The 25,617-nt window shown below is 37.1% G+C and overlaps 1 pseudogene; it reads left to right on the top strand.

Annotated features, from left to right (window-relative positions):
- Positions 1–16,827: 16,827 nt before the first annotated feature.
- LOC118995767 (ferritin light chain-like) lies at positions 16,828–17,351 on the top strand (annotated as a pseudogene).
- Positions 17,352–25,617: the final 8,266 nt, after the last annotated feature.

The raw sequence follows: 25,617 nt of genomic DNA, 5'->3' as shown, positions 1-25,617 counted from the left end.
TTATTTGTACAAACAATCCTTGGGAGTATCATTCCATACGATTCTTAAATTTCCTACTAATAATATTGCCTGAGTGTCACACGAAAGTGCTGTGCTTCACTCTGTTTTATTTGGCAGCTACTTACTGTATTGCTAGATTCAAAAATCCGAATTTAGCTGTCTGGCCCTGGGAAGACAGGGTAAGCACACTGCAGAGATGTGCCGTTACTTTGAATAAAACCTATCTGCCCTGAGAAGGCCCAGTCATCTCCATGAGGCACAAAGACCTCCTGGGCTGAAGGAAGAAATTCAGACTCACAGATATGGGTGTTGTTTCACGAAGTAGCTGAGGAGTTGCACAGAAATTTTGTAGAGAAGAAATTAAAGAATTTATGTAATTCACCGACAATTATTTGAAGAGGTTAGTATGGTGTCTTATTATGGTGAAAGTATAATATTACAAGGTTATACTGATATTTGGAAATTTAGAAGTAAAAATTTTAGCATTAAATCACTATTAGAGGTCACATTGGTAACTCTAGCTATTTGAGAGTATGGTGCTGCCCAGACTAACTCCAGGAACAGACGAAATTCTGAATCACCAGTTGGAGAAAATGAGTTCCAGAGACTTTAATCAACACACAGCTGTACTCTTCTACCCTAAAAGAGATAATATGGCTGTGAAGCATAAATAAGATGCCTATGGTATATGAATATGCATCTGTTGATAAGTATGAGATTTACTAAAGAAACAGTATGTAAATTAAAAGAAAAATGTGAACCCTGCCAGATGTCAGACCAACTATGATCTGTTGTAACTCAAATGCAGTTTGTGACAAGTCCATTGAGACTTGAGTTCACCTCTATTTTATTGGGGTCTCAAGGACTTAGTGCTTGGGTCACAAACAAGAATTTAGTCTGGACGGAATCCAGGATCCTGCTGCTTTGTCACCCATGTCCATTCTTGTTTAGGCTTTGGACAAGATTGCCACAACATATCGCAAGCTCCACTTTAGGTTACTGGGTTTTACTCTGTTGGGGTTCAGTCTATTTCTGATATAGCTACCCTTCTTCCTGGGGCAGCTCACACAGCTCCTTCAAGAAAGAAACCCATCAAACCTTTTAGCCTCACTTTTTCCACTCTGAGTATTTTTCAGTGTTCCTTTTCTTTAAACTAGCTAACACAATAAAAAATAAACTACTTTTTTGTGATAAAAGCACTCTGATAATAATTAATCCCCTCAGTATTTTTATGCCGCTTTCTTCTTTTTAAAAAATATTTTTAAATTTATTTTTAGAGAGAGAGGAAGGGAGGGAAAGAGAGGAGAGAAACATCAGTGTGTGGTTGCCTTTTGTGTTCCCCCTACTGGGGACCAGGCCTGCAATCCAGGTGTGTTCCCTGACTGGGAATCAAACCACTGACCCTTTGCTTCACAGTCAGTGCTCAGTCCACTGAGCCACACCAGTCAAAGCTATGCTGCTTTCATTATAAAACTAATTAAGGTTAAAAAATATTAGAGATACAATGTTCCTGAAGCAGCTTTCTGATAGACTCACTCCTCAATTTGACTCTAATTTTTCTTCAAATGTTGTACTTGGTTTTCTCAAAAGACAGTAAATGTTTTTGAAAGTTTCAGTTGTGTTTTATTGCTGTGGCAAATAATTATACTTGTGGGGATAGTAGGACAAGTAATGTTTATCAAGCTCTGTGTTTCTTTTCTTCTTCCTATGTTCAGTTCTCCTCAATTGTTCTCAGATCCATTATATTTAGTTTAGGGACACAGAATTCAGTTCTAGAGAATGGAATATGTACAAAAGTGATACAAAACATTTTAAAACCTAGACTACAAAAATCTTATGTGTACATTTTGACTTTCTTTCCCCACTGCATGGCAATTGTGGAGGCAACACTGAAAATCATGATGTATACGATAGAAACATCAGGGTTCCTAATTAACTTTATGGAGACTAGCACCCCTCCCCAACTAACTGATTCTTTTGGGGAGTTATTGTACCAAAAGGAGCCACATCTGGACCCAATAGATATGACTGGGCCATACAGCACCTTCAATCTTTGGATGCAAAGATGAGGTGGAACTGGGGTTACCTCCTTTTGAGAGGGTGTTCTACGTATGGAAGGAAAGAAGAAAAAAAGAATCTAGTCATTAAGTAAAGCATCAATGAATTAGGTAACTGAAATTTTGTTGTTGCTTACTATAAAAGCATATAAACTATTAAAATCAAAAGCTTGAAATGGGATGCTACTGTAAAAAACCCTCTAAATATGTGATACAGGCACAATTGTGTAAACGTGAGCAATAAGCAGATATTGGAGAGTAGAAGTTTGGTGGTATATGTTAACAGAATACCAAAATACTTGGTAAAAAATGTTGTCTATGTTAACTTTGAAGATGGTCTCTACATCTGTTGAGCCAGGTTCTCCAAAGGAATTGTCTGGGGAGAAAGTGTTAGTGATTATTGACATTGGCTGTATTTAAATCATTATTTCAATGAGTGATACGCCTAGAAGAGAGTTAGAAATTGAGTGATTTGAAAGTGAAAACAAAATAGTTTACAAATATGGGGCCTCAATAGATCGAAAAGCCCACTGCTTCTCAATATTGTACAGTAAGAAATAGGAGGGAGAGTTATTTTTGAAATTAAGACCCAGCCTTGGGTAAAAAATCAAATAAAAGGTGGCTTTCTCTTGTTCACACCCGATAATCTCTATGTTGCCTGTGGTAATATGAGAGAACACAGAGGCACGGAAGCAAATAATCAAGAAAATTTGAGACTTATGTATAAAATGAACTTCTAGTGTGTTTCTGATATAGGTAATATCTAAAGCCAAATAGCTTAGAATTCTATGAAGATTTTAATGAAACTATACTGATAAAGATTTTCTGATGTCAGATTTTAAAAGTGTTTGAATTTTCTGATTATAAAAGACCTTTCAACCCCACAGACTCGCTACTGTAGGAAGTTAGTTACAAAAGTATGTACAGCTCTTAAACAAGTTTTGCTCCTCAATTGGCTTTTCAGATATGTCCAAGGGAATCTTATTCGTGGCTCATTACTGAATTTTTAGAGTAGGTTTGTTGAGTAAGTGGATACTAACTTTAAAACTGAACCAAGAGGAGCCGCATCTGATCCCAAAAGAGATGAGTGAGCAACATGACATCTAAAATTTCTGGTCGTTTAGCCGGATACAGAGACTAGATGGAGTTTGGGGTTGTCTCCTTTGCGGGGGGGGACAAAAAGAGTCTCCCATATGTGAAACAGGAGCAAAAGCATACACGATGATACACTGTGGAAGAGAAAGCCAGTGCTTACTAATGGTTTTCCTCCTTCAAGGATACATAAAGGGGTTTCCTTTCAGTTAGGATGGAACCTAGTTTAGGTCAATGGAATATGCATAGAAGTGAAGTACACTGCCTCCAGGCCTAACACATAAAAATCTGTCTGATATCACCCTCTATATTTTCATTATGCACTGAAACTGGAGGTCTAGTGTTAGAGTTGAAGATGGTGGTATGACAAGATGGAATGAACTAGGAACTCTGAATACCTGCTTGAGGTGAGCCTCTTCTTTCTGCTTGCTCTCCACCACGCAACCCAGCCTGGAATGTCACATAAGAAACAAATAAACCTTTGTTGTGTAAACCACATGTGTGTGTGTATACACACAAATATATACACACACACACACACACACACACACACACACACACACATAAAGAGATTGATTATATTCCAATGAATGAATTAGAAAGCCCAGATTAGCTTTGTCAACTGGAGAAGAGATCAGGCCTATAGGTGGGAAATTTACTTGGAATGGATGATACATAGTTATTTAAGATTGAATTTAAAATATTCCCATTCCTCCTATTTGAAAACTTCACGTAATCATGAACAAAATATGCAGGAAAGGTCTAGACTGAGCTTTTGAAATTCACAGAATAGCCTAGCATATTCAATGATAAACTAGAACCTAGTTAGAGTGCTCTATACAAATGAATTCTTCCTGAATTAAAAAATATATACGTAGGGCAGAAATAGGCATGTCGTGTAAGCCAAATCGACTATATGGTTATTGTAAAAATCATGATGTCCCTAAAATGTTAGTGCCTAAGAGTTCTAGGTATCCCAGAGACATGGCAGAGCCAGCCAGGAAGTAGCATGAGTCCTAGAGGAATGTGAGAGGCTACCTCTCAATGAGGTTGTGGAAATGCCTGAATCCTGGGAAATAACCTGTATATAGCTATTTTCAACCATGATAGTTCATATGATAGACCATAGGATGGGAGTGTAGGAGATATAGGAGCTTGAAGACATGCAATTGCCCTTTGGGAACTTCTGGAGTAGAGTCCAGTCAAGAATAAGTGTTTACGTGTTTAGATAGTTTTTTTGATTAGTCACTACTTTTCTTTCATTGTTGCTCCTCCTATGAAAATAAATTTGAGCCCTGGCTGGTGTAGCTCAGTAGATTGAGTGCAGACCTGAGAATCAAAGGGTTGCTGGTTTGATTCCGAGTCAAGGCACATGCCTGGGTTGTGGGCCAGGTCCCCTGCAGGGGCAAGTGATAGGCAATGACACATTGATGTTTCTCTCCTCTTTCTCTTTCTCTTCCTCTCTCTCTAAAAATAAATAAATAAAATCTTTAAAAAATTAATTTGATAGAGATCATATCTCTGTCACTTAGAATAATGGTTGGCACCGAGAAGCTACCACTAAGTATTTATTGAACATAATAATAAATATGTTCTGTTTATGTGCCTTAGCCCCTTCAGGCTGCATTTTAATATGTATAATGGTTTTATTTCATTTGTTTATTTTGGGGATGGTGTGGAGAGGCATTTTAATGTTAAGAAAACAACATAAATAAAGTTATTTTTCTCAATATTAGAATCTGATGTAATCTATACAAAACTATTATTATATTATTATAATTATTTAAAAAACTACTCTGATTTTATCTTTGCTTTTTTACAAGGCATTTAGGTGAGAAAGGAAATTGTCTTATAAATCTTTAAAGAATTTGTATCCTTACTTTAGCTTGAGTTTTTGAAATGATAATTTACTGAAGACTTTTCTAGTGTTTTGTCTTTACTAATTTCTTTGAACATTTTTTATCTTAATTGTTGTTCAAGTACAGTTTTCTATCTTTTACTCCCATCCCAGCCCCCCACCCCCAGTGCTCCCCACCTCCCTTCCATTTCCACCTCCCTTAGTTTTTATCCATGTGTCCTTTATACTTGTTCCTGTAAACCCTTCCCCTTTTCCCCTGAAATTCCCTGCCCTCTCCCCTCTGGTCACTGTCAGTCTGTTCTCTATTTCAGTGTCTTCGGTTATATTTTGCTTGTTTGTTTATTTTGTTGTTTAGGTTTCTGTTAAAGATGAGATCATATGGTATTTGTCTTTCACTGCCTGGCTTATTTCACTCAGCGTAATGCTTTCCAGTTCCATCCATGCTGTTGCAAAGGGTAGGAGCTCCTTCTTTCTTTCTGCTGCATAGAATTCCATTGTGTAAATGTACCATAGTTTTTGGATTCATTCATTTACTGATGGGCACATGGGTTGCTTCCAACACTTGGATATTGTAAATTGTGCTGCTATGAACATTGGGGTGCATAGGTTCTTTTGGATTGATGTTTTAGGGTTCTTAGGATATAATCCTGGCAGTGGTATTGCTGGGTCAAAAGGTAGGTCCATTTTTAGTTTTCTGAGAAAATTTCATACTGCTTTCCATAGTGATTGTACCAGTCTGAAATCCCAGGTCTTTACCAATTTTTTAAAAGTCTTCACTACCAGCCTATTCCAGAGTGTCTTGTCCCTTACCACTAACCCTCCAAAACCCACCAATTCCTCCTCCCACCCTTGTAACCACGTATCTGTTATTTCTTAAAAAAAAAAAAAAAAAATATATATATATATATATATATATATATATATATACATATATATATCCCCAAAAGCAAGTACATTGGTAACTGCTTAAATGTTGAAGCATTTGATCAGTCATGGTGTTGTGGATGTGGTGATGCATATATCTTTGCCTTACTTGCTATTAATGGGATTCTAATTAGAACAATCAGTTCTAATTAGTATGCTGTCATGTAGCAGTCTAATAAAATACTGTGTTTGGAAAAATTGATCTGGCCTTGATGCTAATTACTCTCTTAGACTTTAAGCTTTATAAAAATAAGAATTGATTGCTTCCAGGTTTCGTCTTTTCTCCCTTCATCTTCTCTTGCTTTCTTATACACAGTCTTCTACTTGTCTCTTAAATCATATTGTGTTCTCATTCTCAGTTTATTTTAGCCACACTTTAATCTTCAGTGTAACCTAAAAAGAGAAGGGTTTTATCGCTTGTCAAGGACAACATTCCTCCATTAAAGTTTTCCTTTAAGGAATGTACCAGGTCATAGTCCTATAACTCTACAGGCTGGTTCAGTGTGAAGGCTGACAGTGAGACCCAGGTCAGCCTCTGCATAAATCAAAGTTAGAAAGCCCCGGGGCTGTGGCTGGAATCAGGGATTCATGAAGCTGATAACATTAACATCACAAAAGAAATATCTTAACAGTTTTTACATGGGATTTGTTTACCTGTTTTCTCAAACCAGCATAGTGTTTTTTTTAGGTTGAATAAATGAATATTTCTAATCGGCAGGTAATTCATTGATGTTTTCCTCTCTATTTAAATTTCTTTAAACTCAAAATAATTTGAGATAACAAATATTTTCTTTTAGTCATAGGTATTTTGAATATAAATTTTGAAGACTGATAATTTTTTTATTCATTTTTAGTTTATTAACCCTGTATCTAGGCTTTTAAATAAAATTGTTATTGGAAATAAAATTGAAACATCAGTGTTTGGTTGTCTCTCATGCGAACCCTACTGGGAACCTGGCCCACAACCCAGGCACGTGCCCTCAATGGGAATCGAACAGGTGACCTTTTGGCTCACAGGCCAGTGCTCAATCCACTGAGCCACACCAGCCAGGGCAATTTTTATGTTTTAAATCCCAAAGCAGATGGGAATTAATTCAAAGCAAGAGATGTCTTGATCATCATAAAAATTCCTTTCTATTATTTTAGCATAATTATTTCTTCGGACACAGATGATCTTTATTAATGATTGAAAAATTGTTTTGTGGTGGTTCCCTAGGAAGTGAGTGGCTCTAAATGTTTCTGAAATTCCTCAAAAGTATTCTATAAGGTATTGGGGATATGTTAATGGTTTTATGTATGTTTGCCTCTAGGTATCCATTATTTTACCCTGTGGGTGAAGTTAAAGGAAAATTAAATAAAAGTTATATTGAATCACTAATGTACTCCCTTAACCAGTGTTTCTCATGCTGTGATTTAGCCAAATAATCCATGAACTACTTGTTACCTGTGCACAGTGAGGTAGGAACTTATGCCAGAATGAAAATCACCCAAGTAATAGAGGATAGTATTCAGGTCAACTGATATTTGCTTTCTGTGACAAGACTTTATCCATGAAGAAAGCAGCAAATTGAATTACATTCTGGCAGAAGCTCCTTATTATGTATTGTTACTTTGAGTAGCTCTTGTGTAGACGATCTGGCCACATTTAATGTATAAAAGATATTTTCCTCAATAAATATTTACACAGATAAAATAATGATGGAGGAGATAAGTTCCAAATTCCCTGTCTTCACTTAGAAGTTTCACTGTGTTTAAAACATATCATTCCTTGTATTCATTTTAACCTCACTGGAGTTTTTCTGTTGGAATGTGGATGAAGCAATGTCAGAAAAGAATATTGTTTAATCCATTCTAACGAGCAAAGAATACTTGATTGATAACTTGCAACTGATGAAGAGTTTCAAAAAATATCACTTTCTCTTACAAAAGTCTGTAAGAAGTTATAAATAAAATTTGAAAGTGACTCCTCATTTTTTAAAAAGCAGAGACAGAAGGTGTGGAATCTAACAGATGATTTACAGGGGACTATAGGTATGAAAGATTGAAGGCACTCAAACATGAGATGTCTACTCCAAACTCTCTGAGGATGAGGATCATGCCTTGGTGATGAATCCCTTGTTTCTTGACCTGCCCCTGCTCCCATTTATTTTTTTCTCACCTATATAAGGTGGTAGGAGCTTAAAAGCAAACTCTTGGAAAGCTTTTTCTGTATCTCTCGGAGACTTTGTCAGTTAAGTACTAGTGTGAGACCTACATATTGGTGACAAATGATAGCTGACTACTTGCTCTATCTCTGGATTAGGGAAGGGGACGCTGCTCTCCCAGGATTTGTCAAGGAAGTGTTTCTCCACACTGATGTAGTCCAGATACGAGTCATTTGGGAAAACAGATTTGAGCTGTATTAAAGTAGCTCTGACCAAGAGGTACAAGTAGAAGAGCAGTGAAGCCCCAATGGATAGGGCCTTCTTGAACAAATAATGAAGGAGAAGTTCCCCAATTTGGCAAAAGAAAAAGACTTCCAGGAAGTCCAGGAAGTTGAGACAATCCCAAAGAAGTTGGACCCAAGGAAGAACACACTAAGCCACATCATAATTACATTACCCAAGATTAAAGATAAGGAGAGAATCTTAAAAGCAGCAAAAGAAAAGGAGACAATTATCTAAAAAGGAGTTCCCATCAGACTATCAGCTGATTTCTGAAAAGAAACCTTGCCGGCAAGAAGGAGCTGAAAGGAAGTATTTGAAGTCATGAAAGGCAAGGCCCTACATCCAAGATTACTCTATCCAGCAAAGCTATCATTTAGAATGGAAGGGCAGACAAAGTGCTTCCCAGACAGGGTCAAGTTAAAGGAGTTCATCAATCACCATTGCCATTATTGTATGAAATGTTAAAGGAACTTATCTAAGAAAAAAAGATCAAAACTATGAACATTAAAATGACAAACTCACAGCTATCAAAAACTGAACCTAAAACACAAAAACAAAAACTATGCAAACAACTAGAACAAGGACAGAATCACAGAAATGGAGATCACAGGGAGGGTCATCAGTGGGGAGAGGGAGGGAGGAGAATGGGGGAAAAGGTACAGGGACTAAGAAGCATAAATGGTAGGTACAGACTAGACAGGGGGAGGTTAAGCATAGTATAGGAATTGGAGAAACCAAAGAACTTATAATACAAACCATGGGCATGAACAAAACGGGTAGGGGAATTCAGGAAGGTCAGAAGAGGTGCTGGGCCAAGGGGGATAAAGGAAGAAAAAAAATGAGATGACTGTAATAGCATAATCAATAAAATATACTTTTAAAACAAAACAAAACAAAAAACTAGGGTTGTGGAGGGTGTTGCTCATTGTCAGAGTAAACGTCCAAATTTGGGGACTAAAGGGAAGAGATCACTAGTGAGGGAAGAAGGAATTCTCTGCAGACCCTTGAAAGGAGATGCCTTTGGATGTTCAGAAAGCCCAGGAAGGATTAAGTGTAAACAGTTTGGGTGGAGAAAGTTCGGTGTCTGGCAAATATGATTTCTCCATGTTGCCAGCAGAAGCAGGTCTCTCTCAGGGGATGGAGAGAAAAGTATCTCACTGACCTATGCATGGGAGATGGGGGTATGTCTAATAACAGACTTGTAGTAGCCAAAGGGCAGTTACAGAGATAGCAGGAGTAGCTTTCCTACTCCTATGGCACTATTGTGTTAATCACCAGTGCTGTACACCAGTGTTTCAAGCCTTCTTTTTTCAAACATCTTTCTCAACCTCTTGAAACAGGTGGGAACTGACTTTGACCAAAACAATGTGAAGAAAGGAGTATGTATCAGTTTTAGATAGAAGCCTATAGAGCTGGCATATAATTCTCTATCTTTTCTCTTCTCTTGGCTAGAGCAAAGGCAGAGCATGTCTCAAAAAGGAGCTACGGTGCTGAGATATCGTGTGTGACAGTTGCTCTGGAGAGTCTGCCTGACATGTTCTTGTAGATCTTGTCGGAGCAAGAAATACACCATCATTTCTGTGGGGTGTTTTTTTTCTCTTTTTAGACAGTTTTTATTTTTTTAATTACAGTTGACATACGATATTATATTAGTTTTATGTTTTTTCCATCATTGTTCTAAATCATCAGGATTTGAAGATTATTTGTTAAAATAAAATAACCTAGACTAATATCAATACTACAGGCATTGATTCTAGGTTTGCAATGCTGTGATATCAAAGCAGTCTTGGAAGAAGTGAGAAATTACCATTTGAATCTGAAAACTTATAGTCCCTGTTATTCATGGGCAGAGAACTTATAATATGGACCTCTGAGGGAACATGGAAGGATGATCACGTACTTAATGACCTGGTATGTCTAAAGCAAGAAGATAGCAAAGTGAACATGAGTAGTATCGACTGTGGTTGAAAGGCATTACATGAAAAAGTGAGTTCAGAAAAGAATCAGACCATTTAACAAACAAGAATAGAAAAGGAAGAGAAATACACTAGAAACTTGGGGATTTCTGAGATTGAAAGAGCCAGCTATTTCTCAGCTTATTGCTGTACATGTAAACATTAAAGAAGGTTGTGAAGGACAATAATTAAATTAAGGGTCTGAATATCATATTTGTTACTATAATCTCTGAATGAATTAAAGTACCCCAGATTAAAGATCCAATTAAGAGTGTAGCTGAGTAAATCTTTTAGTTAGTTAAAATGTCTTGTGGAAAAAAGATTAAGGTACATATCAATCAGAAAGCTACCATAATCAGGTGCACAGAATCACAACTAGGTCAAAAAGGAGAGATGGTGGAAAGAAAGAAACTAAATAAATACTGTAAATTTAAAAACAATGTCCAGAGGGAAACTGTGCTTTGGGCTATTAGCAGGTGTTATTGATTGGAATCAAACAAAGAGTCTACACATTTTTCACAAGGTTTTCTACCAAAAGAAACAAAGATCAAGCTAAAAGTGATCTCTGACTGAAGACTTAGAGTAGACCCTTGGCATGCAAACTTGTAACAGCAGGAATTGGTCTGAAAAAATTGCTCAGCCACAAAGAAAGGTAGAGTTCCCTGATTCCCAGTTCTCATGTAACCAAGAAGGGAGATGACAAAAAAAGATTTTTTCCTCAGGGACCACAGTCAATCAGAAAAGATACTCTTTCCAAACGGAAAAAGGATATAATGAATATATATATATACCCTTTAATATATTTCATATATATAAGGAATATACCTTGCTTTCAGACTAGAAAGCTCCTTGAGAATTCTAAATTGCTGTAGACCAGGGTCTTCTGTGTGTCTCCCATTCACCTCTCACAATGAAAGTGTTCACTGCAATAGTCCTGTGCACTCCTAAAAATTGGATATTGGTACATATAGTTGGTACATATCATCTGTCTGTTTAGTTTATAGATTTCTGGATCAAGAGCAACTACATCTGGACATGAAGTAGAGACTATCATAAAAGATAAGAAGTCTTTGACTTTGAGCAATTTGCCACAATTAGATGGGACATTGAAAGGATGATGGTAGTTATAAATACTGCTCACCACTATTGCTGATTATTCTCCTTCCAGACCCAAGGTATGGATAAACTTCCCTGCTGCCTAGAGGTTAAAAAGAGCCATGTGACTTTCTTTGGCTGATGAAAATGAAGCAAAAGTGGCATATGTAACTTTGGGGAGAAAGTATTGAAGAACCATTGAACTATTTTCTATCTGTTTTCCCCCTTCCATGGTGCTCACACAAGCCTGTATTTTAGAGCTACAGCTATGAGCTCACAGAAGACTGTCTCCATTGCCTACAGTGAACATTTTATGAGCAGGAAATAAGGCTTTTTTGTTTTAACCCTATAAGATTTGGGGGATTTTTTTATATTGCAACGTGACCAAACTGAATGATACCACAAACACATATAGGGCTTTGGCCCCGAAGCCGAGTTCTGGTGTGATGACTTGATTCTCCAGCTCCCTGATGGTGACAGACGGTGGCTGGAAAGCCAGGGTTCCCCTCAAATTCTGTGCCCCAGCTCTTCTAGTAATTTCGTAGTCACCCTGTCGGGCGCCTACATGAAATCCCTTAACTTAAATGAGTCCCTTACACTAGATCCCTTGGGTACTCCATTAAATTCCTTTCCTTTAAACATACCTAGACTGCGTTCTGGTTCCTAAAATTGAACCCTGACTAATATACTGAACACGGCAGAATGCTGCAGATCAGAGACTGAGAGAGTCTATACTTGGTAGATCATTGACATAAATTGGAAGTAGGAGTAAAAAATTAAAAAAATTAAATCCAATTATGAAGATTACAGAGATGGGTAGGGGTCCTCAATTTTGGAATGGAAATCTGAGGATGATTTAACTGATTTTCAAAATAATTTTCCGATGAATTAAAAATGATTACAATATAAACTTGTGTGGTGTGGTGAATTAATCCAAGAAAACTGCAGTGGTGTTCGATGTAATTTCGGATAGCCCAGTGGGGGGCGGTTGCCATTAAACTGCTCATTTTAGTATATGAAACAACTTTCCAAAACTCTAAAAACTGTTCAACATTCCTAACTTTACAGTGAGGAAACAAATTTGTTATTAAAAATGGCAAACATAAAAAAATGATTAACAGTTACTTTTATTTTAATGTTAAATCTGTAATAAGTCAACAAACTTAGTAAATATAAGTTTATAATGCATACATACCCACACACATACATGTCATCTCACACCCTAGACATTTATAGGGTTATTAGGTTTATGGTATAAAACTGTATCTAGTTTGGGGAGTTGCTGCTCTCGGATGATTCTAAAGTGACATGAGTGGTCAGAGTCTTGTATGATTTCATTGGCAGAGGGTGGGGACTTAGAGAATGAGCTGGATAAGGCTAAAGGGCACTTTGATTCTAAAATTTTGTGAATAAAGGAAACAGACTGAAAAGAAAAGTAAAAATTATTTCAGCAATAAAACTAACAGCTCTTAGCTCTAATAAGGCTACAGAAAATTGTATACTATAGGGAGAGACAAGTCTTCTAAAGAAGTAGACAGAAAACAAAAAAAAAATGCTATGACCCACTGATTAGATCTAATGTATGATTTCCTTTTGAAGGTAAAACTAACTTGATGCTCTTGTTAAAATATAAAGACATTCTTATTCTGTGATAAGAATGTATACCTGAAAATACTGGGTCTGAGAAACATCTCATTTTAGATCTTGGGTTAGAAAAACTAAATGCTTAGAAACTAGTTTCTACTAAAATAGTTACTAGAAAAATAAAGAACACTGAAACCTAAGGGATTTGTAACATGTTAGGAAGAGGGTCCTAAATGTGGATGACATTTACAAGAGAATGCCAGCTAGCCTGTTTGAGACTACAGCCTACAAAATGTGTAATTCTTCTTTAGGTATTGTAAATTGACCACATAACAGCGTCAAAGATTTCACGTGTGAGGAAAATCGGATAACACATGCAGGTCAATTTCTGAGAAGAGAAACTGTGACACAAGGTAAAATGTGTTATTTTGGTACTTGACAGGTTTTTTATTTTGAATTTCGACATTTACATTTGCTTTTATAAGCCTTATATTGGAAATCAGGCTTGTGCATGACCAGCTTTAGTAGTAAATACTTAAAAAATGTATTTTGTGTATCCAGTAGCCTACTTCTCCCCCTCTTTTTAAAAATTATGACCTGCAGAGACTCCGAACAACCAGATATGTGTGTGAAGAAAGAGAGAGAGGTATTTTAAAGGAGTTAGACACGCAATTGTGGAAACTGGCAAGTCAAAATCTTCAGGGTTGGTTGGTTGGTCCCAAGGAAGATTTGTTGCCAAAGCTTCAACCCAAAGTCAGTCTGGAGGTGGAATTCTCGTTTCCTCAGAGGATCTCAGCCTTTTTTCTGTTTAGATCTACAACTGATTGGATGAGGCCCACCCACTTTATGGAGGGTACTCTGCTTTATTCAAAGTCCAGTTTTAAATGTTAATCTTGTCTAAAAAATACCTTACCAGAAACATTGAGAATGGTTTTTGACCATATGATACTGTGGCTTCGCCAAGTTGGCACATAAAAGTAACACCACGACTTATAAAGGAGCCTAGGACTTTCCCAATCTCTCTCTTTTTTAACCTTTCGTCATGAACTGCTCCCAGTTCTTTGGCTGACTCTCCAACTCAATTCCTAATAAGAGCTTAACATTTCACTCCACTCTCAGAGGGATTTGTATTTAAGTAATAAAAGGTTTATAACCCCAAATGATTAAGCCCCCAACATATACTTTCAATTGTACTTATCTGTAGAGAATAATTATTCTGAGTAATAAACTTTCTCTTGGTCCCTACATCTAATGCATGATCAGTTTTCTGTTCTACACGGACGCAAAGTGTGTCCTGGGTATAAGAATCCAGACATTACTGTCCTTTCATACCATTTAATTCAATTCACTAACATTAACTAAGTGCCTGCTTTGTGCTAGAATTATGTTAAAAAATCTGAAGAAAAAACATAATTTCATTAAGGACCTCACAGTCTGGCTGGAGAGTTTACCTAAATAAATAAAACACAGTTTATCTCGTGGTGCACTAATTGTATAATGAAACTGTTAGAAGCACAAAAAGAAGGTAGCGATGTTTTAAATCTCGGGTTTTAAAGGAGTTTTCAAAACTACGACAATTAGCTGTGCTTTGAAAGCTAATGGATTAGATGGGTTATGGACAGGGGAGTAGGGAGTGAAACTGAGCACTCAGAGAAAGTAGAGGGGTGTTTGCGGGAAGAGCTGGAACTGCTTGGAGCTCAGCCTGTGCAAGGCGTTCGTAGGGACCAATGAGGAGACGGGTCGAGCTGCATCATAAATGCAGTAATAAACACAGTGGAGTTGACGCTGTAGAGAAAGCATAGCGATTGCCGGTATTTAAGGTGAGAGGCGTTCAGAATCAGATCTTTCCTTTAATAACTTGATTCTGAGAGCAGAGTGGCAGACTCAAATTAAAGATTTTAGTCAGATAAACCGATTACGAAACAGTTATAACTGTTCTAACAAAAGAGAATCTAGAAAAGGAAGAGGAAATGATAGATTTCAGAATATATATTTGGAAGGATATTTGACTAAATGAATGTAGAGAAACAAGGATTCAAATTCTATCCCTGAGTTCACTACGACTTTAAATGTCCCAATTCTAAGTTTTTCGACAGAAGACTTTCTGAAGACATTGGACACTTTTCTATGTTTTCAAAGAAAGTATTGAACATAATTTTGCTTTACAATAGAGTTACTAATATGAACATTCACTATTTTACTTTACTGTAATTTATAGTCTACTTTTATTTACATTTGTGAGAATTTCTTTTGTTTTCTTTTGAAATCTCCTCTTATTTGGCCATTGTAAGAAGACCTATTTATTAGAGATATTCTATAATTTCTAGTTTATTGCTTCTACTGAAGGGTGCATTGGGAACAAAATCACAAAGGAGAAATCTTAGTGAGTGGAAAATTTATGAGCAAGAGTCATGGAGTGTTTCCTATGAGGTACAGAAAATACTTTTGTCCTGAGGTTTTTGGTATCTGTTCTAAAAGATATAAAAATAAAAAGCTGAATGTAAAAAAGAATCATATAGAGCACACAAATCCTAAACTATTTAATGCCTGATAATTTACAGAGAAAATTTACAGACCCTAGCTATGAATAAAAGCTTATTTATTATATGGTTTTCTGTTGTCACTTTTATTTTTGTTCATTGTACGGTCTCACTAAATAAATGATAAACTCATCGAAGGCAGGAACCAGACTCTGAATCTCTGTCTTCTTCTGAGCATTTGGCACAGTATATCATAACTCATGTCTGCGATTTTGTGATCATAAAGTATATACGGATCATCGAGCTTCCTAACATTTGTAAGATCCAGAAAAGGAAAGAGAGAGAATGGCAAGTTGTGCGGAAAAAGAAAGGAATGATCTTGTAAGAATCACACGGTTGGAGATGCCTAAGACCCTTCAAGGCTCATTTCTCATTAATTTTTTTATCCTTTAACAAATATAAATTAAATGAATTTTTACAAACCATTGCCTTGGAGATAAGCAGTTAACAAAATGTACAACCACCTAAGTTTTAAACATCACAACTAACTAGTGACCTTTTAAATTAGGAATGAATTTATGATGAGCAAAATGGGAACCTTATTGATCTTCCAAGGAAGAGGTCCTATAAAAATGTGTGGCGTGCATTCTAAAAGGATATATTAATCTTTTGCTATCAATTTGCCTCTTCTGCTTTGAAACTGAATAACTTCTGTAACACTCTTCTGAAAGATTCAAATTTGTTTTAGATATATTTTTCTTTAATATATTTATCTACTTTATGACAAAAATAAGTCAATAAAAGAGCAGATAGGCAACGTTATAGAGCGTAAGTGTGTGGCCTTTGGCCTGATACTTAGTCTGAATACTGCTTCTATCTCAGGATGTCTCCACACAAGGCAAACCTGTTGTTTGTTGGTTTCTTTTGATATAAAATGGGTATAACACTAGGTTCTCCTTTACAGAGATTATGTGAAGATTATTATAGATGTAAACACTTATAACAATCTTGAAAATATAATTAGCAACTGTAGAAATTGACTAGATTTTATTCTGTATATTATAAATTATTGGCTATATTATAAATTATTATTACTTATTCTTCTGTGTATGAAGCACGCATCACTCTTCCTACCACAGCCATAAAGATAATTTGTCTTCTAGAGTGCCCTCAGCTGTCCTGGGATCTGTCTCTGGCTTCAATAGGGTTTGGATGAAACAGATGGAGGGACGCCCCTTCTTTTCAACTACCCTCCAACCTCTTCTAGTCACCTCCTTTGCAAACACCTCAGCCATCCTCAGTCTCCGACACCAGCCAACACCATTTTTGACATTAACTACTCACTGCTGAGCAACCATGAGCTCCCAAATTCATCAGAATTATTCCACAGAGGGGGAAGTTGCCATCAACCACCTGGCCAACCTGCATCTGAAGGCCTCCTGCACCCACCTCATTCTAGGCTTCTATTTCGACCAAGAAAATGAGTCTCTGCAGAGTGTGGGCCAGTTCTGAGAGTTGGTGGAGGAGAAGCGTGAGGGTACTGTCTCTGAAAGCTGCCAAACCAGCACGGTGGCCAAATTCTATTTCAGGACATGGTGAAGCCTTCCCAAGATGGGTGGGGTAAAACTCAGGACACCATGCAGGCAACCTTGGCCTTGGAGAGGAACCTCAACCAGGCCCTTTTGGATCTGCACTCCCTCGGCTCTGCCTGCACAGACCCTCATCTCTGTGACTTCCAGGAGAACCATTTCCTGGATGAGGAGGTGAAACTCATCAAGAAGATGGGCAACCACCTGACTGACATCCACAGGCTGGGTGGACCCCAGGCTGGGATGGACGAATATCTTTTCAAAAGGCTCACCCTCAAGCACAACTAGGAGCCTCTGGAGTCCAGAGGCCTTTGATGGACCCTCTGCATTTCCCTGGTGTCTGGCTTTTGACTGAGCCACTCCCAGAAACCACTAGTCACCCTTTTAACCACCCTGCAACCTTCTCCCATGCACTGGACCAAATGGAAACAATAAAGCTTTTTACAGCAAAAAAAAAAAATCTGTCTTCTAGTTCTATAACAAGATGGGAGAGGAAACTGAACCATACGTGTGGTATGTTTTATTCAAAAGAGCTTTCATTTTTTGCATTCAATCTCCATAATTTCTTGAAAACTCTTTTAGGAATGAACTTGAGGGAAAAAAATAGTGTTCTACTCCACTTAACCAGCAGGAATGTAAATTAGCACTGACAATTCTTTTATGTTTTGTAGACTTGTACTTTTGTCTACACACTCTTGTGTACTTTTGTCTACACACTCTTATTTTATTTAAAATATTAAATAAAAATATCATAACTCTCATGGTTCTACATTTAAAAGAATAAAGCAGATAATTAAAATATTTTCTGGTCTTATGAACAGAGCACAATATACAACTAGTGATTTATTTATGTAGTCATTATAGTCATTGTCTCACATACCTATCATATTAAAAAACTGAGGGGCAAAGGAGTATTTTAAACAACTGTAAAAACAGATAAATATTTTTATTTTTTAAAGATTTTATTTATTTATTTTTAGAGAAAGGAGAAGGGAGAGAGAAAGAGAGGGAGAGAAACATCAATGTGTGGTTGCCTCTTTCCTGCCCACTACTGGTAACCTGGCCCACAACCAGGCACATACCCTGACTGGGAATTGAACCAGCAATTATTTGATTCACAGGCTGGCACTTTATCCACTGAGCCACTCCAGCTAGGGCTAGATAAATATATACATTAAAAAAAACCCAGCAATCTTGACAATAATTAGATGATGTATTCCATTATAGGTAGCAAAATTGAGAAAGAAGATCATGAACAATGTAATCAATATATTAGTAATATTTGCTTCAGGTTGTATATAAATTACATAGAAAATACACTTTTCCACAGATGATAAGTACCAAAAAAAGTTAAAAGCAGTACTTAGTAGCTTAAATATACCAAGTAAAAATGTATACTAGTATATAAAAAGCATACCTTGATGTAGGTTGTAATATAAAATAAACTCATATTTGGTCACATAGAGAGAATCTCATGTTATTTATTATCAGTATCCTTAAACATTTAGATGGGTTCTTAAATATAAATATTACATGCAATAAAGTAATGATCTCTAAGGGTCTTGACTTTGTATTTTGAGAAACACACTAATGCATAAAGCAGGGATGGAAAATCCAGCACTGAAAAGGAAGCACCAGTCTGAAAAGGTGAGCATGGTATGACTCCAACTATATGACATTCTGGAAGAAGAAAACCTATAGAGGCAGTAAAATGATCAGTGGTTGCCAGGGAGGGATGCATAGGTGGAGCACAGGGGTTTTTTAGGTTAGTGAAACTGTTGTCTGTATGGTGGATGTATGACTTTATGCATTGTTCCATGCCCATAGAACTGAACCATGATGTAAATCAGGGACTTCAATTAATAATAATGTATCAAGTAATAAATGCACCACACTAACGCAAGATGTTAATAATAGAAAAAATGTGTGTGGCAGGGGGAGAGACGGGTATATAGAACTCTGTACTTTCTGCTCAATTTTTCTGTTAACCTAAAACTTCTCTGAAAAATAGTGTGTATTAATTAATTTTCAAAGGTAGCATACCATACATGAGGCGTTTTTGTTAAATGCAGTAGATGGAAACTGCTAAAATGATATTCAAGAAATAAATACCATAGACATTCCAATTGAAGGTGTGTAAAGCTAAAAGATACCCAGAGAAAAGCATGTATTCTAGCCTTAGAGACTTCTAAGAAGAAAAATTCTACCACTCGCCTTTTCTATTCTAGATTTTAATTAATTTGAGTCCACCAAACTATTGTATATGAATACTTTTGTGTTCTCTAAAGAGTGATTTGATCAATATCATCCCTAAATAACTTTTTTCTACTTTATTTATTAAGTAAATTATTGCTTTACTTCATTTTTTCCAACCTGATGAAAGCACCCCAACACCTTTAATCCTTTTTCACAAATGCAAGCTACAGTGAACCAATAGGTGGCTGATAGACAAAATAGTTCATTCATAGAAACCCTAGCATTTGAAATTTACATTTCTACTGTAGAAATTGTCAAATTCTAGAAAGTTAAAACAATTTTTATAGAAAACACTTTAGTACAGCAAAGTAACTTTTTATATTGACCTCTACAACTGTCTCACACTGGATTATGTTAATTTTTTAATTTAATAAGGGACAAAACTTTTGACCATTCTAGAAATAATTTGCCTAAACTTTTGTTCCAAACCTGGTTTAATTCACTCTTTTGATAATGTCATTATACACTACTACAATTTCTTAATTAAAATATTTTTGGGAATAATCTTATGTTAAATACCCATTCTCAAGAAGAGGTGAAGCCATAAAGTATAGTTACATGTGGAAGCTGTGAGTTGCTCAATGGAAAATGTCATAGAGATGACACATTGTGTATGGCCTATTTCTGGAATAAGTCTGCAGATGAATTAAAGCGCTAATGTTTGAGCCTTCATAATGGTCATTGTCCATGAAACAATACATAACACTGCAGGCATGGTAAATAAAATGCCTGGAAAAATTATAAAGTGCATAATTTCTGTGGACATGCACTCTTTCTAGGTATAATAAATTATAATCTCATCATAACTATGGGAGGGTAAAATACATTATGTTTTTTATATGAAGAATCATCACTTGGTCCTAGCATATTTCACATCAATATTTATTGTCTTATAATCAACATTGAGGGCTCTTGTGTTATCTTAGACAATTTTTGTAATAACATGTATTTTAATTACTTGGCAATTATAAATTTCTGTTTAAAATGATTCATGGGGTTGAGCTAAAGATCTAAATATATTTCTCCTGTCTTTGTTGTGCTTTAAATTTATATGTATCTCAATTTATAGGTGGTAATCATGAATATTATTTTTTCTCTCCTACACTAGAAGATAGCTGTTAATAAAATGTTATGAAATTATGGCTCTTTTACCCAGCAAGCAGAAAACTAATAGCTTGATTATTCTGTCATAAGTCTTCCCTTTGATATTTTTGTATCCTCTTTTGACAATATGGCACTACATTATGAGATTGAGTAAAATATTTTACATTACCATCTCTTTCATTGATGTGTACGTGTATAATATGTCACATACATGTATGACCATTTCCATACTAATATCTTAACTTGTTCCTGTAACTAGATAAATGCATATTAAAATTGTCATTCCCATGTCATGGCTTTCTATTAATGTTGCAAAATAATAGGATATTAGTATACATCTAATATCATATATTAGACATTTCCTTAATTTCTGCAGAGAATGTATGGATATCAGCTAGTTGAGACAGGTCGGGTTCCCTGGGAAGCAGTTGTAAGGTGAAGTTAAGTGAGTGAAAGACTTATTAGTAAAAAAACAAAACAAAACAAAACTGTAGAAGGGAAGGGGAGGAGGCAGGATTGAATAGGGGGATTTCCAGACCTTATTGCTGACCCCACAAAGTTTTTGCTAGTCCAACGTGGAGCAAAAGAATGAAGATTGCCCATTAGAGGAGTCCTGGGAAGACAATGGCCATGCTATTCCCACACCATCCACAATTATTGGTTGAAGGCCATTTTGACACAGACAGGGCTTTGTCTTGAAATCTGAGGTGAACCTCTAATGAGTTAACAGGGAGATATAGCATGTAATCAATCATAAGTGGGCAGCAAGTTCTCTCCTGAAGGGGAATCTAAATGGCTCATCGCCATGTCTGAACAGTGCACTCTTTGGACTGTTTAGCTTCATTTAATCCAACAGATTGAAGGAACAGCCTTTCAAGCAGGGTGGGGCCTCCTCATGAGGAGAACACTTAAAATAACAAGGTTTCCCTGCAGCTTGTCTCAAGGTTTCAACTTGTACACGATCACTATCCACCATAAATTCCCCTTGCCCTAAGATTTCACCTCTGCTGGTCTTGGTGGGATATCTCATAGTAAGACCCAAACTTTCATTCCTTAAAATTCTGTGCTCTTGGTAACCACAGCTCTTTCAGGCCAGAGTTGCTGTACTTGTTCATGTGTACTTATAACTGTTTACTCAGTTCATTCTGGTATTGAATTTGAGAGGTTACTTCAGCTACACATACACCAAATACTGCCATCTTGTTGAGGCTGAATATAACCTGTGGGCTCCATATTCATTGGGCTACTTCTACATTTCTTTCCCAGTAAAATAGGTTCTTTGGTTATTTGATGGTCAAACATTTCAACTCGACCAGGGCCAATCAGCATGCCAGTAGCTGTTTTTTGAAACATATGTAATTTTCTGGTAGAAATGACATGGCCTTAGTCTAGAAACCTAAGGGCCTTTCATTTTTCTACTGCTACTTGCCATAATATGCACAATCAATCTTTTCCACCACTGAAATCTCCAACACAATATGCTGTGCTGGAACATCTGAGTGACAGAAATACTTGCACGGTAGCCCTTCTTGTTCCAGCTCTTATTCAAACTGGCAGCATCCCATGTCACCCTGTGCTTGGGCCAGAATTGCATTCCTAGGTATGGAATATGGTATCTGTAGAATTTAAGAGGTTTTCCTAGCATTGAGCTTTCTTTCTGGTAGGAAGGGGTAGAAGATACGGTAATTTTTCTTTTGCTTTGAGGGTGAAGTATTGGCATGCCCCTGGCCAGTGGACTTCTAAATTTTGTTGCTGAAGTATCAGACTCCCAATTTTTCATGGGGCTTATTTCTCACTCTTTGGAACACATACAATTTAACAAGATAATAGGGCTTTTTGCTCATCCTGCCTAATCAGCACGATCCATCATTATAATAAATCAACATTTATTATAAAATACATCTATTCACAGATACTCTGTGAAATGTTCAGACACCCTATATCTTTTGGGGTTTTACTAAAGTAAAGGATAGAATGGCTAGCCATTGGTAAAAATAAATACACATTATGGCCCATTTCATGTGGATGTGAACTGTTTCTGATTTTCTTTCCTAATTAGTATAGACCAGAAAGTCCTAAGTCATTGGCTGCATATGATCATGTGACTGTGTATTAGCCTGCCTAGGGACAACACTTCGTCAGATATGGCAGTTGTGATCAGGTCTAGTGTTTAATTGACCTTGTGGTAGTCTAAAGTGATTATCCAAGGTCTATTCAATTTCGGCAGGGCCAGACTGATGAATTAAATGCAAATGTAATAAAAATAACTTATTTTGCATTCCTGAGATCTTAAGGAGTGGCATTCATCTCAACTTTTTCTCTCACTCTGAAATGACAATATTATTCTGTCCTGGTTAGAAGGGCGTGCGGTTTCAGAGGCTTCCATTTGACCCTCACCACTATTAGCTCTTAGCTCACCTCCCAACAATGCAATGTGGGCATTATTAAAACTGCCAACTGTGCCAATCTCAGAAATGCATCAGGGACCACATAAATAAGCAATGATTGGGTTTGCACATCTATATGACCTACTGCAGCTAGAATTGGGCCAACATTTTATTTATTATTTGAGGCAACTATGATAATGCTTGAAGTCTGCAGTATCAATATTAACGGAACCCTGTGTCCAGTGATCCTTGAAATGTCTGTGTATTTCTCTCAACTCAGTGTACAATCATTCAGGTAAGTACCCATAGGTCCCTTTGAAAGGAACCTAGAACGGCTGGGGAAATTATTGCAGAATATAGCAGCTATGGTATTTCAGGGTCTTTTCTCTGGGGATAAGGTAATCTGTTCAGGTAGCACTTCCTGGATCAGGTAAAAAAATATATGCTCAGATTTTGGAAACTGAGCATAGTATGATCATTTTTATCGGGGCAACTGCTTTCAGCTCTGCTTTTTCTCTATACACATTCTCTGCACGCACATACATTTTAATGGTACATTTGTTAACTGTCTTACACTTAACCCTTAGGGATGCCCTGCTCTTTGAAACATCTTTACGATTCTCTATGTGTCAGGGGCCCTTGACCAACAGGGTCACTCTAAAAGTGTCTGTCATTATGATAACTACAGCCCCACGGCTTCTGATGGTTCAACACTGCCACCTGCTTTCTACTACTTTGGGGCCATATCACCATTCCTGTTGCTTTCAGCAAGCTGCCAAGTTCTATAATAGCCATTCTGCAATCAGCCCCGACTGTCAGAGAGCCACAGCTGAAGCTCTTAATGATGACTGCCACTCAGTATTTTTCTCATTCGTGTATTTCTGACAGTCATGGGTGAATGGTATGGCTTCAAGGTCCTGGAACATAATTCTCTGGGTATTCTCATAATTCTCCGCATGACATCACATAATCTTTAGGCCTCACTTACTATATTCAATCCAATATGCCTGCTTTCCTTGGCCTTTAATCCCTTTATTATCTGCTCTGACAATTCAGGCATTTTAATAGCACTCATTGTGGTCATTATGTTTTCTCAGCTTTGAGATCCAATTCTAATAGCAAGTTTGCACGATACGCTGAGGGTCTTGCCAGAATGTGAAATCCTGTATAAATACTGAACTAGTGACTCCAAATTAATAAACTGCCCTTTTCCAGGCTATGTTCCAGCTCCTTTGATCAAACACACTCAGATTCCTATCTCACTGTTCCTAGGAATAAATGCTTTCTCATTCCAGCTGTTACTTGTGGGTATAATTTCCTTGGTCTTCTATTATTCCCAGCATGGTATGGATGGATTATGTAACCATTTAGATCTAATTATAGGCCTGCAGCAGTGCAAGTAGGGGGCATCTCTGGAAGGTAGCAAAGAAAATTTTTGCATTTTCCTCCAGAAGAAAGTGCTAACTTTTAACTGGGGTGGAAGAAGATGGGCCACTTTTTCAGTTAGGCTCAAGTGGTTCATATAAATTTGAAGAGTCAAAACTCTTCAGAGACATTCCTAGAGATGTCCCAAAATTGTATGCCAAGGCCCCAGATTTTTCCAAATGGGTTCTGCTTCTGGGGTCACAGGCCTACCCCAGTTCAACATTCAACCTTCTTAAGTGTTCATCTCTTTTGACTACTGAGCCTTAGGCTGACTCACCTTCTTTTGTTTGCCAGTTTCATGAGGTTCAGTGTTTTCGGAGACTCTGGTTCTCCACTTATTTCCAATTCTTAGTTACTTGCTTTTAAATTTGTGTTATCTATTTGAGAAATCAAGAGTTGGAAGCAACTTAGGTGCCCGTCAATAAATGGATGGATCAAAAAACTATAGTACATATACACAATGGAATTCTATGTAGCAGAAAGAAAGAAGGAGCTCATGCCTTTTCAAGAGCATGGATGGAACTGGAAAGCATTATGCTGAGTAAAATAAGCCAGGTGTTGAAGGACAAATACCATATGATCTCACCTTTAACAGGAAGATAAACAACAAGACAAACAAGCAAGCAAAATATAACCAAAGACACTGAAATAGAGAACAGGGGGACAGTGACCAGAGCGGAGAGGGGAGGGAATTTCAGGGGAAATAGGGAAGGGATTTAGAGGAACAAATATAAAGGATGCATGGACAACAACTAAGAAGGGTGGAAATGGGAGGGAGGCGGGAGCACTGGGGGGTGGGATGGCATGGAAGTAATAGACAGAAAACTGTACTTGAAAAATAATTAAATAAATTTTTAAAAAAGCTTTTAAAAAGGAATTTAGTAACAACATCCAGTTCCTCGGTCTTTATGTCTATCATTTAACTTGTATTGTTTAAATGTCCGAATCACGGCACTGGCCAGGGTTGCTGTCCCCCTATCAGGCAGACCTGGCACACTGCCAGCGAATATTCCAACAAGCGAGCTGCTGCTTTTGTCAGGAGCACATTCCTCATTGACAGTCCTCTCTCCAATAGGGCCGGATGGCCCAGGTTCTTATCTGCCACAACGTAGTTTTAAGATCGAAATATCTGGATTTCTTGCTTCTTTTCCATCTCTCTTTCCACAGAATACAGAATATAAGATGAAAACTGGAGACAGAATTGGCAAACATTTTTTAGAGCCCAGCTACCATAATATGACCGTGGCCCAGTACAGGGGCTTAGAAGCAAACATGCTTTACTAATTTCCTATGACTGCTCCAACAACTTGCCACAAATTTTGCATTTTAAAACAATACAGATTTATTACCTTAGAGTTCTCAAGGTCAGAGGTCCTACAGTCTAC

Source organism: Sturnira hondurensis, unplaced genomic scaffold, assembly GCF_014824575.4.
Source record: "Sturnira hondurensis isolate 20B ecotype Veracruz unplaced genomic scaffold, ASM1482457v3 Scaffold0010428, whole genome shotgun sequence".
Taxonomy (NCBI): domain Eukaryota; kingdom Metazoa; phylum Chordata; class Mammalia; order Chiroptera; family Phyllostomidae; genus Sturnira; species Sturnira hondurensis.
Note: the sequence above shows the minus strand (reverse complement) of the source record. Positions and strands in the feature narration are given on the sequence as shown.